Genomic DNA, 17,550 nt, shown 5'->3' with positions numbered 1-17,550 from the left:
GACAGGAGAAGTAATCTTTTTTTTTTTTTTAAACTAATTGGTCCCACTGCCCGTCGGCGAGCCCTGTAGGCATAAATAAAACTAAGCATATTTGGGCCCACAGCCTCCTGCTCACCCCTCTCCCCAAAGGCACACATTCAGGAGTACATGCAGTGGGCATGAAGACCAACACCACCCTCTCCCACTTCTAACATAGGTTTGGCCTCTTTCGGGCCCCCTGTTTCCTTCTCACCTACCCCAAGCACCAGCCACCACTCCCCTACCAATGGTACTCCACCCCATTATCACCCCACCCCGTCCAAGGCACTCCACCCAACTATCACCCCAACCCCAACTAAGGCACTCCACACCACACCACCCCACCCAAGCTGTCCACCCCACCATCACCCCACCATCACCCCACCCAAGTCACCAGTGCCCTTTCCACCCCACAACTCTCAAACCTAAGTTGGATCTGCTGCGGGCCCCAGTCACAACTCCCCCACCCCAGGTACCCCACCCAACCCAAGGCACTCCAACCTACCTCCAAACAAAGCACCATTGTCGCTCCAACCCTAACACCTCTCAAATGTACGCCAGCCGACAGTGGGCCCCAGTCACCACTCCTCCACTCAAGGAACTCCACCCCACAATCACCTTATCCCCACCCAAGGCACCAGTGCACCCTCGAACATAAGTTAGCCTGCACAGGCCCCCAGTCACTACTCCCCCACTCAAGGGACTCCACTGACCATCACCCCACCCAAGGCATCAGTCACCCCTCCTACCTCACCCCACAACCCCTCAAACCTAAGTTGGGCCCACAGTAGGCCTCAGTCACCCCTCCCCCACTCAAGGGACTCCACTGGCCATCACTGCACCCAACGCACCAGTCCCTCCCACCCCTCCCACAACCCCTCAAACATAGGTTAGGCCTTCAGTGGGCCCCTGTTATCACTTTCTCACCCAAGGGACTCCACTCCACCATCACCCTACCCCCACCCAAGCCACCAGTGCCTCTCCTATCTCACAACCCCCAAACATAAAAAAGTCAAAATGCAAAACAATAACATTTCCAGACCAAATTTTAAAACTGAAGAAAAATTTTTATAAATAAAATGACAAAAAATCAATAAGGGGAACCAGAGATATACATCATTAACATTTTAAATAGAAATAGACCTAAAAAGCAAAGTGCCAATAATAGACAACGGCCAGCAATTTTATTTATTTTAAGTTGACCACATTCAGGCGTGGGTCAGATACATCCAACAAGGTTCATCCTGGTGCAAATGTTATACCTTCTGACTTTAGTCCTTTAAGCGAAAGGACTAAAGTCAGAAGGTAAATTCTTTGCACCAGTAAGTTCCAGTCCATCCCAGGAGTACACTTCTAAACCCCCCACCATCATCATCATCAGACACTTAGAGACTCACAGGGTGCCAGGAAGAAGAAAACACAGTCCAGGTGCAGTTGCCACTGGTCACCTGTGTACTTCCAGAAAAAGGCATCCTGCAGCTTGTTGGTTCCCTGTAGCCACACAGGTCAGCTACCTGACCTGTCGAGTCCACTTTGTACTAGCTACAAGAGGGAGCAGGTCCAGTATTTCAGGGCTCCTTTCAGGTCACAGACAGTCCATCCAGCCCTCTTCTGCAGTGGCGGCTAGTGATATTTTAAAGTGGGGCGTAAAAGCAAATACAACAAAAAACCTGGAGGTGCTGAGTGCACTTTTGTGTTTGCAGACACAATGTCAGGCCAGAAGCATCAAGTTTGAAAAGACCTTCCCTCAGGCTGCTGAAAGGAATCCACTGAACAGAACTGGGAGGCTCACTGCTAAGAAGCAGGGAGAGACTAGTAGGTCTGGGGAGTGCTGGGCTGCATGCCCATAGAGGACACGGGGGCCCTATGTAGTCAGAAGCGGGCATGGTCCCAGGAACCCACTGCAGCCAGGATAAGCACAAAAAAAGCCTCCACAACCCCACCAGCTGCTTGTGTCCCAGCTGCAACCTGTTACAGGAGCCAGCACTCACGTCCTACACTGGCTCCTCCAGCCTCCACCAAGATAGCCTTATAAGCCAAGCAAATGCAAAACTAAACATTTGAAGAAGCAGCATTATAATAACACACTCCCCTCGCCCAGCAAGTGGATGAGCCTCTGCAAAACGCCACCTGTGTGTGCAGTTCAAGATATATCAAGGGCACAAAGCAGGGGAGGTACATGTGGAGGTGCACAGCCAGCCAGCCACCCTGCTGCTGCCGGGAAGATTCAGGATCCTATGTGTGGGCGGGGGTGTTTACTTCTTGCCTCCCGCTTCTTGCTGCGGCCTGCAGCAGCGCACTAGCCAGGCAGTCTGTCCTGTGTCCTACCGGCCCTAGTGCGTGCGTGTGACGCCTGAGCCTCCTAATCTGTAAAACAATTCATAAATATACCAACACGGGAAACAACAAAACTTGATGGAAATGGGTACGACGACCAGCCAGGTGACTGCTTGTCACCTGTTCCAGCAGTGGCCTTTAAATCAACAAATCAGTTCAGTCTGGGAGCTGTAAATTTGTTTTATTTATTTGAATAAACTGGAGTTACACACCAAAAAAAAAAACTATTTGCAAGAGGACAGACAAGGGCTGGAAAGTTGTTTCCACTACATCAGTATATGAAAGTGAGGTTCTTCATAAAGTCGCAAAAGGGTAATCACTGTCCGAACAACAATGCACCCCTACTTAAAGAAAACATGCATTGAAATTGACAGTAGTAATAAAGTAAAATGACCGAAAAAGCCACTCCCTCAACTCGGGATGCGATGTGGTCTAACGGGCCAGAACTGCCAACTTTAAAACAGTAGAACCAGGTTCAAGTCCCGACGTCGTTCAACATCCTGTAAGTATATGTTGTAAATCACTTCATCCCTGTGTCAAAAAGACTAACCTTGTGTAATGCAATCTTGTGCTAATTTAAAGCACTTAGTACCATTGGGCCGAGTTCATGCATTATAAAACTGCAAAAATAAAACATTCAATTTGAAATGTTGCAAAGTTTAGCATTCATGGTTTTCAAAGTACAATCGCGCTGACCGAAATATCAACATCGCCCACGTTCTGCTCTCTCCAATCGGCCCTCATTACAGACTTTTCTGTTTAAGTTCACTGAAAAGTTTTTACAAAGGTACAAACTATTTTATTGATTGCTGTTCTAGTCATTCGCCAGCCCCAGCCATCCTTGTGTTTGCACTGCAGTAGAAGCTTTTGACGCTTCGTTGACAAGAGTGCACCGCAAATAATAAAGCAATCAGCCCCGATTCAATGTTAAATGCCCCTCGTCTGGGGAAGTTAATCCACACCTTAACATTTGCAATTCTATATTAGGGCCGGAGGCTCGGATTATGCTATCTCTCTCTTTACTGAGATAATCGCAGCAGCCAATTAAATTACAACAAACAAAAAACTACATTTCCCAAGATGCTCAAGTCCTAGCATCACATGCTCCAATCACTGATTGTGACCTTCGCCCACATAAGCCTTAACCTCAAACGTCATATCCTCTTTCTTTGCTGCTTCGCAGCAGATAAGTAACATTTTCTTTCTCTCTGCTATATTTTGTATGGTTAGATTGATTACTGTATTTGTATGTAATTATTATTCAAGCGACGCGATTCCGCTCGCTTTCCGCTTTTGTTTTAGATTTTAATCGTCTCGCTGCTGATATTTTGACATTGATTTATTTCAGTTTATTTGTGGAGCGGGAGTGCTCTACGCGCTTAGCGCATAGTCTGTTTATAGTGGCAACGAGTGTTGCCGTGCGCGCGCATTTTTACGAGCCGATCTCCTTTTCCTGTGTTCTGCAAGGAGATCGGCTCGTTTTCAACAGCGCGTCTGGCATCGACAGTTTTGTTAGCTATTACAGAGCTTTAAAGCACCTCCCTGACGCCCAGCTTAACTCCTTGCTGGGTTGTAAAATACTTATAAGGCTGTGCCTAGAGTGATTTTCAGGCAGCTCCCTCAACCTAGCCTGTAAGGGTTTTTTTTACTCCCCCTTTGTTTTCTGACCTTGCTTTTTGAGCATATTGATAAGGATCATGGCTGAGTGGAGTGACCAGGATACAGGGTATTACCCTCATGATACTGACAACCAATTAGAGGTGAATTTGGTTGAGACACTCGATTCTAGAGTGCAACAGTCAGTTAATGATGCCCTGGTGAGAGCGCTTGGCCCTTTCTCAGGGCAATTGTTAGAGTACGCTCACTCTCAAGGCTGGATGACTGACAATTCCTCCCCCCTTTCAGAAGAGAATATTCCTAAGGTAGCCTCAAAGTCCAAGGCTAAATCTAAAAACCTTGTAAGGGATGATCCCTCTGGGAATTTACATGCTGATATGTTCGAAAAACTGCGTAAGAAAAGGAGTCCGGAACATAACTATAGCACTCGACATGATTCCTCCTCTTCTGGGGATTCTGATGACCTTGATTCTGATGATGTAAACGAACCAGCTCCTAGTAAAAAAGCGAAAAAACAACCTCCGCCCCTTCAATTGTTAGATTTTGACCCTTCAGATATTATGCATCCTAGGTCCTCTAATTGGGTTCCAACTTCGGAAGTTGCTCAATAAGTTCACGCGAACATAAGAAGAAGCTTTGATAAGGAAGTTCACTCCCGCCTCAAGGCGGAATGCCCTAGACCAGATCTGGATAATAATGTGACGGACATTCCAGAAATTGCTCCTACTATGGTAACTTTTCGGAAAAAATTCGCGAAGGATCCCAAAAAAGGTTTAGACAGATCTTGGCGCCTTTGTCAGGACAAATTGCTCGACATGGCAGGCCCGTTAACAAAAATTTTAGATTTGGCTGTCACTTCCAAAGAATCGGGCACCCCTATTGACACAGACGTTCTTTTAGGCTGGGCTCAGAAGGCGGTGTGCCAGTTAGGTAATACTAACTGTGCTATTTCCGCTGAGCGCAGGAAGTCCATCCTTATGCGGATGGATCCTAAATTAGTAGATTTAGCATCTTCAGAAACGGAACCAGCTACAGAAGGCCTTCCTTTTGGCTCTTCCTCTATTAAAGAGCTGGCAAAATTTGGCTCTACTTTCTCCACCCTTGACAAAGCTCAGTTGTCCCGCAAAAAAGTTTTTAGAAGAGGCCTTTTTCTCAGGGCTGGGCGTTATGGCGGACGAATACCTGGCCGGGGATCGTTTACCAGTCCCCAAAACTATTACCCGAGAGATAGAGGTAACTGGTCAGGAGACCAATCAGATGCCACATTCTACCCCTCTCGCTCTAGAGGAGGGAGATCCAGATTCCGCAGGGGGCACCGCAGAGGACAGCAAGGAGCTATACAAGACTCATCCTTTACCGGTAAGCATTATTCACCATTCTCAAGTTATGCTTGGGGGAAGAGTGAGATTGTTTGTGGACAAATGGAGAGAAATCTCTGGGGATCCTTGCATTCTTCAGACGGTGGCAGGTTTTCATCTGGAGTTTATCAGCACTCTGATCCAACTGTCCCCTCCTGTAAATATGAGTTTTTCCCGAGGAAATCAGAGTTTTATAGACTTAGAAGTTCAAGCTTTACTAAACAAAGGAGCTCTAGTTTTTTCAACCCCTCACCCCTCCGGGTTCTGCAATCCCATCTTTGTGGTAGACAAGAAGGGAGGAGGACATCGTCTGGTGTTATATCTAAAAGACTTCAATTCTTGGATAGTGTACAGACACTTCAAGATGGAAGGGATTTACATGCTGAGGGATATCCTTTTAGAAGGAGACTGGATGGTACAACTAGATCCTAAAGGATGCGTACCTCTCAATTCCGATTTTTGCCCCTCACAGGAGATTTCTCCAATTTCTATGGAAGGGGCATTGGATGGAGTTCACGGCTCTACCGTTCGGTCAGTCTTCGGCCCCATGGTGTTTCACAAAGCTGTTGAGACCAGTGGTGGAATGGTTGAGAACCAAGGGAGTTCGCCTGATCATTTACCTGGACGACATCTTAGTGATGGCGCAGGACTCCCAGACTTTGTTGACGCATTTGAACTGGACAATCAGTTTGTTACAGGATTTAGGTTTCCTTATCAATGTGCAGAAGTCATTGTTGAAACCATCTCAAGTGATAGAGTTTTTGGGCTTCAAGATCGATTCGGTACAATCGCAATTGATTCTTCATTCGCTAAAAATTCGCAACATCAAGAGGGAGTTGAGATCGGCGTTATCCAGTCCAACGATTTCTCTAAGGAGCATTGCCCGTCTGGTGGGTCTGTTAGCCTCCTCCATTCAGGCAATTTTCCCTGCCCCCTTACATTATCGAGCTCTACAGAGACTGAAGATCCAGTACTTGAGACAGGGTTTGAGTTACTCGGCTTTGATTCCTTTAACTCCAGAGGTCAAGGAAGAGATTCAGTGGTGGCTTCACCACATGGAAGCGTGGAATGGCAGAGCCATATTCGGATCTCACCCAGAACTTGTCATAGAATCAGACGCCAGTCCGTGGGGTTGGGGAGCCCGCTGCGGATCTGTTGTGACAGGGGGCCATTGGTCAATGACGGAGCAAGATCTCCACATCAATTGCTTAGAGCTTCTAGCGGGCTCTTTTGCAATAAAGAGTTTATCCCCTCACAAGACAGACTGCTGCATTCTTCTGAGAATGGACAATATTTCAGCAGGGCGTTATGTCAACAAGTTGGGGGGAATGAAGTCCAGGGTTCTTGCGGAGATAGCCAAGGAGTTTTGGCATTATTGTTTGAGTCACAGGTTAGTGGTGCTGGCAGAGTACCTTCCGGGAGTTCAGAACACCATAGCAGATTGGAACTCCAGATTCCTGACGGATCCCAGCGATTGGAGACTGGATCCAATGATTTACCAACAGATAGTCCAGGAATGGGGTCTTTACGAGATAGATCTCTTTGCGTCTCGCCTCAATGCTCAGACCCCGAAGTTCTACAGTTGGAGACCAGATCCCCTGGCTATAGAGACAGATGCCTTTTTACAGAATTTGTACCTTTTTCTGGGTTATGCGTTGCCTCCATTTCTCTTGATACCCAGGGTCCTGTCTCAAGTTCGGAGACAGAAGGCAGATCTGGTTTTGGTGACCCCATTGTGGAGGTCTCAGCCCTGGTTCCCTATTGCGCTTCAGTTAGCATGTGCTCTGCTGTTGCTCATCCCTCCTCGCAAGAATCTGTTGTTGAGTCCGGAGGGCCTTCAACATCCTTTGATTGTATCAGGGAATCTAACGCTGATGGCATGGAGGGTTTCAGGACAAGATGGAAAACCCCAGGGCTTTCGCAACAGGCTGAAAACTATATCAAGCAGGCCTGGGCCTCTAGCACCCACAAGAGGTATGCATCTGCATGGCGTAGATGGGATAGTTGGTGCAATGGAAGGGGTGTCAATCCCTTGGAGTCAGGTATTGATTTAATTCTAAATTTTTTAGCTGAACTAGCTTCTTCAGGTCTGGCCTATAGGACGGTTAATCATTTTAGATCGGCGATTTCTTCTGGTCATAAACACATTGATGGTAAACCAGTGGGGGAACACCCCCTTGTATGTAAGTTGTTGAGAGGTATTTGTTTTTTCTAATCCCCCTCAGACCAAATACTCTGTTCTATGGGACGTGAACATTGTGTTAAAATTTATAGATTCTTGGCCCAGTAACAAATATTTATCTCGCAAACAGCTTTCAGCTAAGTTGGCTATGTTGTTATGTTTAGTTTCATGTAAGAGGGTCTCGGATGTTAGGGCATTAGACTTATCTGGTAGAATTTACTCTCCGTAAGGTGTTACATTCAATATTTCCAGAAGAACTAAAACTAATTGCAGGTAAGTATCTTATCCTTGGTTTCCGGACAATTCAAATTTATGTGTGGTACAATGCTTAACCCCTTCGCTGCCAGGCCTTTTCCCCCTCCTGTGCCAGGCCTTTTTTTGCCTATTTGGGGCAGTTCGCGCTTAGGCCCTCATAACTTTTTGTCCACATAAGCTAACCAAGCCAAATTTGCGTCCTTTTTTTCCAACATCCTAGGGATTCTAAAGGTACCCAGACTTTGTGGGTTCCCCTGAAGGAGGTCAAGAAATTGGCCAAAATACAGTGAAAATTTCGTTTTTTTCAAAAAAATTGGAAAAAGGGGCTGGAGAAGAAGGCTTGTGGTTTTTCCCCTGAAAATGGCATCAACAAAGGGTCTACGGTGCTAAACTCAGCAGCTTCCCAGCTTTCAGGAACAGGCAGACTTGAATCCGAAAACCCAATTTTTCAACACAATTTTGGCATTTTACTGGAGCATACCCCATTTGTGCAATTTTTTGTGCTTTCAGCCTCCTTCCAGTCAGTGACAGGAATGGTCATGAAACCAATGCTGGATCCCAGAAACCTAAACATTTCTGAAAAGTAGACAAAATTCTGAATTCAGCAAGGGGTCATTTGTGTAGATCCTACAAGGGTTTCCTACAGAAAATAACAGCTGAAAAAGAAAAATATTGAAATTGAGGTGAAAAAAACATCAATTTTTCTCTACTTTTTACTCTGTAACTTTTCCCTGCAATGTCAGATTATCGAAAGCAATATAGCGTTACGTCTGCTGGACTCCTCTGGTTGCGGGGATATATAGGGTTTGTAGGTTCATCAAGAACCCGAGGAACCCAGAGCCAATAAATGAGCTGCACCCTGCAGTGCGTTTTCATTCTATACCGGGTATACAGTAATTCATTTGCTGAAATATAAGGAGTAAAAAATAGCTATCAAGAAAACCTTTGCATTTCCAAAAAGGGCACAAGATAAGGTGTTGAGGAGCAGTGGTTATTTGCACATCTCTGAATTCCGGGGTGACCATAGTAGCACGTGAATTACATGGAATTTCTCAAATAGATGTCTTTTTTACACACACCCCTATATTTGGAAGGAATAAATGTAGAGAAAGACAAGGGGCAATAACACTTGTTTTGCTATTCTATGTTCCCCCAAGTCTCCCGATAAAAATGATACCTCACTTGTGTGGCTAGGCCTAGCGCCCGCGACAGGATATGCCCCAAAACACAACGTGGACACATCACAGAAAACAGAGCTGTTTTTAGCAAAGTGACTACCTGTAGATTTTGGCCTCTAGCTCAGCCGCCACCTAGGGAAACCTACCAAACCTGTGCATTTCTGAAAACTAGAGACCTAGGGGAATCCAAGGAGGGGTGACTTGTGTGGCTCGGACCAGGTTCTGTTACCCAGAATCCTTTGCAAACCTCAAAATTTGGCTAAAAAAACACATGTTCCTCATATTTCTGTGGCAGAAAGTTCTGGAATCTGAGAGGAGCGACAAATTTCCTTCCACCCAGCATTCCCCCACGTCTCCCGATAAAAATGATACCTCACTTGTGTGGGTAGGCCTAGCGCCCGCGACAGGATATGCCCCAAAACACAACGTGGACATATCACAGAAAACAGAGCTGTTTTTAGCAAAGTGACTACCTGTAGATTTTGGCCTCTAGCTCAGCCGCCACCTAGGGAAACCTACCAAACCTGTGCATTTCTGAAAACTAGAGACCTAGGGGGATCCAAGGAGGGGTGACTTGCGGGGCTCGGACCAGGTTCTGTTACCCAGAATCCTTTGCAAACCTCAAAATTTGGCTAAAAAAACACATGTTCCCCACATTTCTGTGGCAGAAAGTTCTGGAATCTGAGAGGAGCCACAAATTTCCTTCCACCCAGCGTTCCCCCACGTCTCCCGATAAAAATGATACCTCACTTGTGTGGGTAGGCCTAGCGCCCGCGACAGGATATGCCCCAAAACACAACGTGGACATATCACAGAAAACAGAGCTGTTTTTAGCAAAGTGACTACCTGTAGATTTTGGCCTCTAGCTCAGCCGCCACCTAGGGAAACCTACCAAACCTATGCATTTCTGAAAACTAGAGACCTAGGGGAATCCAAGGAGGGGTGACTTGTGTGGCTCGGACCAGGTTCTGTTACCCAGAATCCTTTGCAAACCTCAAAATTTGGCTAAAAAAACACATGTTCCTCACATTTCTGTGGCAGAAAGTTCTGGAATCTGAGAGGAGCCACAAATTTCCTTCCACCCAGCGTTCCCCCATGTCTCCCGATAAAAATTATACCTCACTTGTGTGGGTAGGCCTAGCGCCCGCAACAGGATATGCCCCAAAACACAACGTGGACATATCACAGAAAACAGAGCTGTTTTTAGCAAAGTGACTACCTGTAGATTTTGGCCTCTAGCTCAGCCGCCACCTAGGGAAACCTACCAAACCTGTGCATTTCTGAAAACTAGAGACCTAGGGGGATCCAAGGAGGGGTGACTTGCGGGGCTCGGACCAGGTTCTGTTACCCAGAATCCTTTGCAAACCTCAAAATTTGGCTAAAAAAACACATGTTCCCCACATTTCTGTGGCAGAAAGTTCTGGAATCTGAGAGGAGCCACAAATTTCCTTCCACCCAGCGTTCCCCCACGTCTCCCGATAAAAATGATACCTCACTTGTGTGGGTAGGCCTAGCGCCCGCGACAGGATATGCCCCAAAACACAACGTGGACATATCACAGAAAACAGAGCTGTTTTTAGCAAAGTGACTACCTGTAGATTTTGGCCTCTAGCTCAGCCGCCACCTAGGGAAACCTACCAAACCTATGCATTTCTGAAAACTAGAGACCTAGGGGAATCCAAGGAGGGGTGACTTGTGTGGCTCGGACCAGGTTCTGTTACCCAGAATCCTTTGCAAACCTCAAAATTTGGCTAAAAAAACACATGTTCCTCACATTTCTGTGGCAGAAAGTTCTGGAATCTGAGAGGAGCCACAAATTTCCTTCCACCCAGCGTTCCCCCATGTCTCCCGATAAAAATGATACCTCACTTGTGTGGGTAGGCCTAGCGCCCGCGACAGGATATGCCCCAAAACACAACGTGGACATATCACAGAAAACAGAGCTGTTTTTAGCAAAGTGACTACCTGTAGATTTTGGCCTCTAGCTCAGCCGCCACCTAGGGAAACCTACCAAACCTGTGCATTTCTGAAAACTAGAGACCTAGGGGGATCCAAGGAGGGGTGACTTGCGGTGCTCGGACCAGGTTCTGTTACCCAGAATCCTTTGCAAACCTCAAAATTTGGCTAAAAAAACACATGTTCCTCATATTTCTGTGGCAGAAAGTTCTGGAATCTGAGAGGAGCCACAAATTTCCTTCCACCCAGCGTTCCCCCACGTCTCCCGATAAAAATGATACCTCACTTGTGTGGGTAGGCCTAGCGCCCGCGACAGGATATGCCCCAAAACACAACGTGGACATATCACAGAAAACAGAGCTGTTTTTAGCAAAGTGACTACCTGTAGATTTTGGCCTCTAGCTCAGCCGCCACCTAGGGAAACCTACCAAACCTATGCATTTCTGAAAACTAGAGACCTAGGGGAATCCAAGGAGGGGTGACTTGTGTGGCTCGGACCAGGTTCTGTTACCCAGAATCCTTTGCAAACCTCAAAATTTGGCTAAAAAAACACATGTTCCTCACATTTCTGTGGCAGAAAGTTCTGGAATCTGAGAGGAGCCACAAATTTCCTTCCACCCAGCGTTCCCCCACGTCTCCCGATAAAAATGATACCTCACTTGTGTGGGTAGGCCTAGCGCCCGCGACAGGATATGCCCCAAAACACAACGTGGACATATCACAGAAAACAGAGCTGTTTTTAGCAAAGTGACTACCTGTAGATTTTGGCCTCTAGCTCAGCCGCCACCTAGGGAAACCTACCAAACCTATGCATTTCTGAAAACTAGAGACCTAGGGGAATCCAAGGAGGGGTGACTTGTGTGGCTCGGACCAGGTTCTGTTACCCAGAATCCTTTGCAAACCTCAAAATTTGGCTAAAAAAACACATGTTCCTCACATTTCTGTGGCAGAAAGTTCTGGAATCTGAGAGGAGCCACAAATTTCCTTCCACCCAGCGTTCCCCCACGTCTCCCGATAAAAATGATACCTCACTTGTGTGGTTAGGCCTAGCGCCCGCGACAGGATATGCCCCAAAACACAACGTGGACATATCACAGAAAACAGAGCTGTTTTTAGCAAAGTGACTACCTGTAGATTTTGGCCTCTAGCTCTGCCGCCACCTAGGGAAACCTACCAAACCTGTGCATTTCTGAAAACTAGAGACCTAGGGGAATCCAAGGAGGGGTGACTTGTGTGGCTCGGACCAGGTTCTGTTACCCAGAATCCTTTGCAAACCTCAAAATTTGGCTAAAAAAACACATGTTCCTCACATTTCTGTGGCAGAAAGTTCTGGAATCTGAGAGGAGACACAAATTTCCTTCCACCCAGCGTTCCCCCACGTCTCCCGATAAAAATGATACCTCACTTGTGTGGGTAGGCCTAGCGCCCGCGACAGGATATGCCCCAAAACACAACGTGGACATATCACAGAAAACAGAGCTGTTTTTAGCAAAGTGACTACCTGTAGATTTTGGCCTCTAGCTCAGCCGCCACCTAGGGAAACCTACCAAACCTATGCATTTCTGAAAACTAGAGACCTAGGGGAATCCAAGGAGGGGTGACTTGTGTGGCTCGGACCAGGTTCTGTTACCCAGAATCCTTTGCAAACCTCAAAATTTGGCTAAAAAAACACATGTTCCTCACATTTCTGTGGCAGAAAGTTCTGGAATCTGAGAGGAGACACAAATTTCCTTCCACCCAGCGTTCCCCCACGTCTCCCGATAAAAATGATACCTCACTTGTGTGGGTAGGCCTAGCGCCCGCGACAGGATATGCCCCAAAACACAACGTGGACATATCACAGAAAACAGAGCTGTTTTTAGCAAAGTGACTACCTGTAGATTTTGGCCTCTAGCTCAGCCGCCACCTAGGGAAACCTACCAAACCTATGCATTTCTGAAAACTAGAGACCTAGGGGAATCCAAGGAGGGGTGACTTGTGTGGCTCGGACCAGGTTCTGTTACCCAGAATCCTTTGCAAACCTCAAAATTTGGCTAAAAAAACACATGTTCCTCACATTTCTGTGGCAGAAAGTTCTGGAATCTGAGAGGAGCCACAAATTTCCTTCCACCCAGCGTTCCCCCACGTCTCCCGATAAAAATGATACCTCACTTGTGTGGGTAGGCCTAGCGCCCGCGACAGGATATGCCCCAAAACACAACGTGGACATATCACAGAAAACAGAGCTGTTTTTAGCAAAGTGACTACCTGTAGATTTTGGCCTCTAGCTCAGCCGCCACCTAAGGAAACCTACCAAACCTGTGCATTTCTGAAAACTAGAGACCTAGGGGAATCCAAGGAGGGGTGACTTGTGTGGCTCGGACCAGGTTCTGTTACCCAGAATCCTTTGCAAACCTCAAAATTTGGCTAAAAAAACACATGTTCCTCACATTTCTGTGGCAGAAAGTTCTGGAATCTGAGAGGAGCCACAAATTTCCTTCCACCCAGCGTTCCCCCACGTCTCCCGATAAAAATGATACCTCACTTGTGTGGGTAGGCCTAGCGCCCGCGACAGGATATGCCCCAAAACACAACGTGGACATATCACAGAAAACAGAGCTGTTTTTAGCAAAGTGACTACCTGTAGATTTTGGCCTCTAGCTCAGCCGCCACCTACGGAAACCTACCAAACCTGTGCATTTCTGAAAACTAGAGACCTAGGGGAATCCAAGGAGGGGTGACTTGCGGGGCTCGGACCAGGTTCTGTTACCCAGAATCCTTTGCAAACCTCAAAATTTGGCTAAAAAAACACATGTTCCTCACATTTCTGTGGCAGAAAGTTCTGGAATCTGAGAGGAGCCACAAATTTCCTTCCACCCAGCGTTCCCCCATGTCTCCCGATAAAAATGATACCTCACTTGCGTGGGTAGGCCTAGCGGCCGCGACAGGAAACGCCCCAAAGCGCAACGTGGACACAACCAAAATTTTGGAAGAAAACAGTGCCTACCTGTGAATTTTGGCCTGTAGCTCAGCGGGCACCTAGGGAAACCTACCAAACCTGTGCATTTCTGAAAACTAGAGACCTAGGGGAATCCAAGGAGGGGTGACTTGCGGGGCTCGGACCAGGTTCTGTTACCCAGAATCCTTTGCAAACCTCAAAATTTGGCCAAAAAAACACTTTTTCCTCTCATTTCTGTGGCAGAAAGTTCTGGAATCTGAGAGGAGCCACAAATTTCCTTCCACCCAGCATTCCCCCAAGTCTCCCGATAAAAATGATACCTCACTTGTGTGGGTGGGCCAGGTGCCTGCAACAGAATAAGGCCCAAAACCTGAAGAGATAGAAGGGATAGGTATTTTTGCAATATATCATTTTGATGTGTGCACATACGTCCGTGATGTGCCAAACACTAAAATAGTGAAAAGAAACACTTAGGTTATGTGAAGAAGACCCCTCACCCACCAACCAAGTTGGTGGCATGCTTCATCATCGGGGTCCCACCCGAGGCACCTAGCGTGTCACAGGTGTGCTGCGACGCCGGATTACAGCGGAGCAGGTTTTGTCATTTTTTACAACACATACTGGTTGGATTTGGCACGAGGGTGAGTGATGGTTCAGTGGATCAAATTTTATTAACAAGAGATTTCACAAAAATGAAATGCACTGCTAATAACTGAAAGGCAAAAAAGTGAACCAATGACTCACAGCTCGTGAGCTGTAAAGCCGCGACAAGGCACCAACCGCTTTACAGTCCATTCACACACCTTTCATACATGACACGCACAAGACCATTCACACCGCCAGCCACGGGCCCAGCACATTACAACACTCACATCGACAGACAGCGCCACTCAAGGGCCCATCACTTACATACGCCACATGCCTGATACAAGAATCACACCAGCTGATGGGAGTGTGGACTGCCGTTTGGCTGGCACCGCCAGCCAAGCGCCACCCCACGCACACCGCCAGCCAAGCGCCACCCCACGCACACCGCCAGCCAAGCGCCACCCCACGCACACCGCCACCCCACGCACACCGCCAGCCAAGCGCCACCCCACGCACACCGCAATCACTTTTTTTTATTTATAAACAACAAATAAACTACTAATTATAAAATAGGCACAAAACTACAAACACAAAACCTCAAACTAAATACACGACAGATGCCAACCGTGGAAAATATAAAACAGACAGCTTACGCTCACGGTATTTCCCAAAAGTTTTTCCTTGTGTGGTAACTTCTAAAACAGCTAGGCACACACAGCCCAGGCTTTGAAGGGCATTCGGGGCAGTACATCCGGCTCTCCCTCCGGATTGATCTCCGGGCACATACTCTACATTTCTTTGTGGGCATGTCTTTTTTGGGAGTGGGAGGAATGTGATCTGGAAAGTGCCGATCTTTCAATCTAGCCACATCCTCCACCACTTCTACTCTAGGAACTCTTGCCGGTTCCACCACAATAAGGCTTTCTATCACCGACTCCTGAAATTTAACAAAAGTCATCCTTGACTCAGGTGAACAATCCTTGTATACAATAAAGGCATTAAAAGTTGCCAAATGAAATAAATGTAGGGCCAACTTTTTATACCACACATAGGACTTACGAAGAGCAGTGTAAGGTTCCAACCTCTGATCTACTCTATCAACACCACCCATGTGCCTATTGTAGTCCAAAATGCACGCAGGTTTGCGCACTTCCGCAACCTGACCCCAAACAGCCACAGGGGAAGTACTCTCATCATGGATGGTCGATAGCATGTACACATCCCTCCTGTCTGAAAATTTCATAGCTAACAGCTCATTATTCCGCAAGGCACTGCACTGTCCCCTCTCAAGTTTTTTACAGACAAGCTCCCTTGGATAGCCTTTGCGGTTAGAACGGATTGTGCCACAAGCAACAGTGTCCACCCTAAACAACTCCTTGAACAACTGCACTCCAGTGTAGAAATTATCTACGTACAAATGGTGACCTTTGTTAAACAGCCGTCTAGCAAGTTCCCACACAATTTTTTCGCTAACTCCAAAAGTGGCCGGACAACCAGGAGGGTCAATACTGGAATCCCTACCAGTGTAGACCCGGAAATTATAAACATATCCTGTACTGCTTTCTGACAGCAGATACAATTTAATCCCATACCGTGCCCTCTTACTAGGGATGTACTGCTTAAAAACTAAACGCCCCTTGAAAAGGACCAAAGACTCGTCCACACTTATCTCTTTGCCTGGAACATAGACCTCTGAAAACCGATCCACAAAATGATCAAGGACAGGCCTAATCTTAAAAAGGCGGTCACAATCAGGGTGATCTCGTGGCAAGGCTAAAGCATTGTCTACAAAATGCAGCATACGAAGAAGAAGCAAATACCGATTACGTGTCATAGTTGCAGGAAATATAGCAGTTGCCATCAAGGGACTAGTAGACCAATAAGAAGCCAGTGACGGCTTCCTGATCAACCCCATCAAAAAAGACAAACCTAAAAACCTTTTCATCTCTTCCAGATATGTGGGAACCCAATGAGTAGCTCTAGACTGAGGCTTAAGTCTGGCAGCGTTGTCCCGCAAATATTGCTCTGCATACACATTTGTCTGCTCCACAATCTCTTCCAAAAATACATCGTCCATAAACAAGTGAAAGAAATGGACAGGCAGAAAGTTTTCCGTATTAACTCTACACCCTGGGAGACTAGTAAATGCAGGTAACTGTGGCTGCTCCATGTTTGGGGCAATCCAGGTGTCAGGTCTTCTAATGGGAAACCCTTCAGCCCCAGGCTGCTGCACTCTTGGCACATCAATGTCCTCCTCTAACTCAGGCCCTTCATCTGCACTGAGAGTAGCTTCCTCATCAGAAGAATACTCTTGGACAGAAAACTCACTTCCAGAATCTCCTGCTTCCTCCTCTGCCTCAGATGCAGAGTCAGTGTCGTAATCATGGTCTGAAGACGACTCAAAGAGCATGCGAACAACCTGCTGAGCGGTCACTTTGCGGCTAGCCATGATCCTAACAACAAATGGATTGCCAACAACAACTAGCACTAAAATAAGTAATAAACAAAGTGTAGCTTTATCACAAAGAGTTATGTACTACAAAAAACTATACCACTCAGTTGCCTGAAATAGCTACTCACCAAGCAACTACTCTGCACAGACACAGCAATCACCAATGATATCCCACTAAAAAGAAAAAAGAAAAAAGCAAATTAGACATATGACAACACAAACATCACTGTGCTCAAATCTAAGGACAATGTCAAACACACAATACTGCATTTAGTACACCACCTACAAACATGTCATTCATGCATGTCAACAATACTCCTTTGGAGTAAATTGCTTTCACTTACCTAAAACATGCAGCTATGCAAACCACTGGACAACTACTGCCAAAACCGCTAAGATCCACAGCAAAGGAAGCAAAAGTGTTGAACTAGAAGAAAAAGAAGAAATAAATTGTTATAATCACAAATACAAATACTTTGCCTGTTGACAAACACCCCACCACCAAGAACTTAGAAGTTGTCCCTGGTACCTAAGTGGATCCTGCCCCCCCTCGGGGGTAGATGGGCGTAAAAAAATTAGCCGAAATGGGCAACACCTCTGTGCCCCCTTTTAGGGGGCAACCCTTCCCAAAGGGGGCACCCCCAGCACAAAACAAAAAAATCCCTGCCGTA

The sequence above is a fragment of the Pleurodeles waltl genome, chromosome 8, assembly GCF_031143425.1.
Source record: "Pleurodeles waltl isolate 20211129_DDA chromosome 8, aPleWal1.hap1.20221129, whole genome shotgun sequence".
Classification (NCBI taxonomy): domain Eukaryota; kingdom Metazoa; phylum Chordata; class Amphibia; order Caudata; family Salamandridae; genus Pleurodeles; species Pleurodeles waltl.
The sequence above is the reverse complement of the archived record's forward strand: the minus strand, read 5'-3'. Positions refer to the sequence as shown.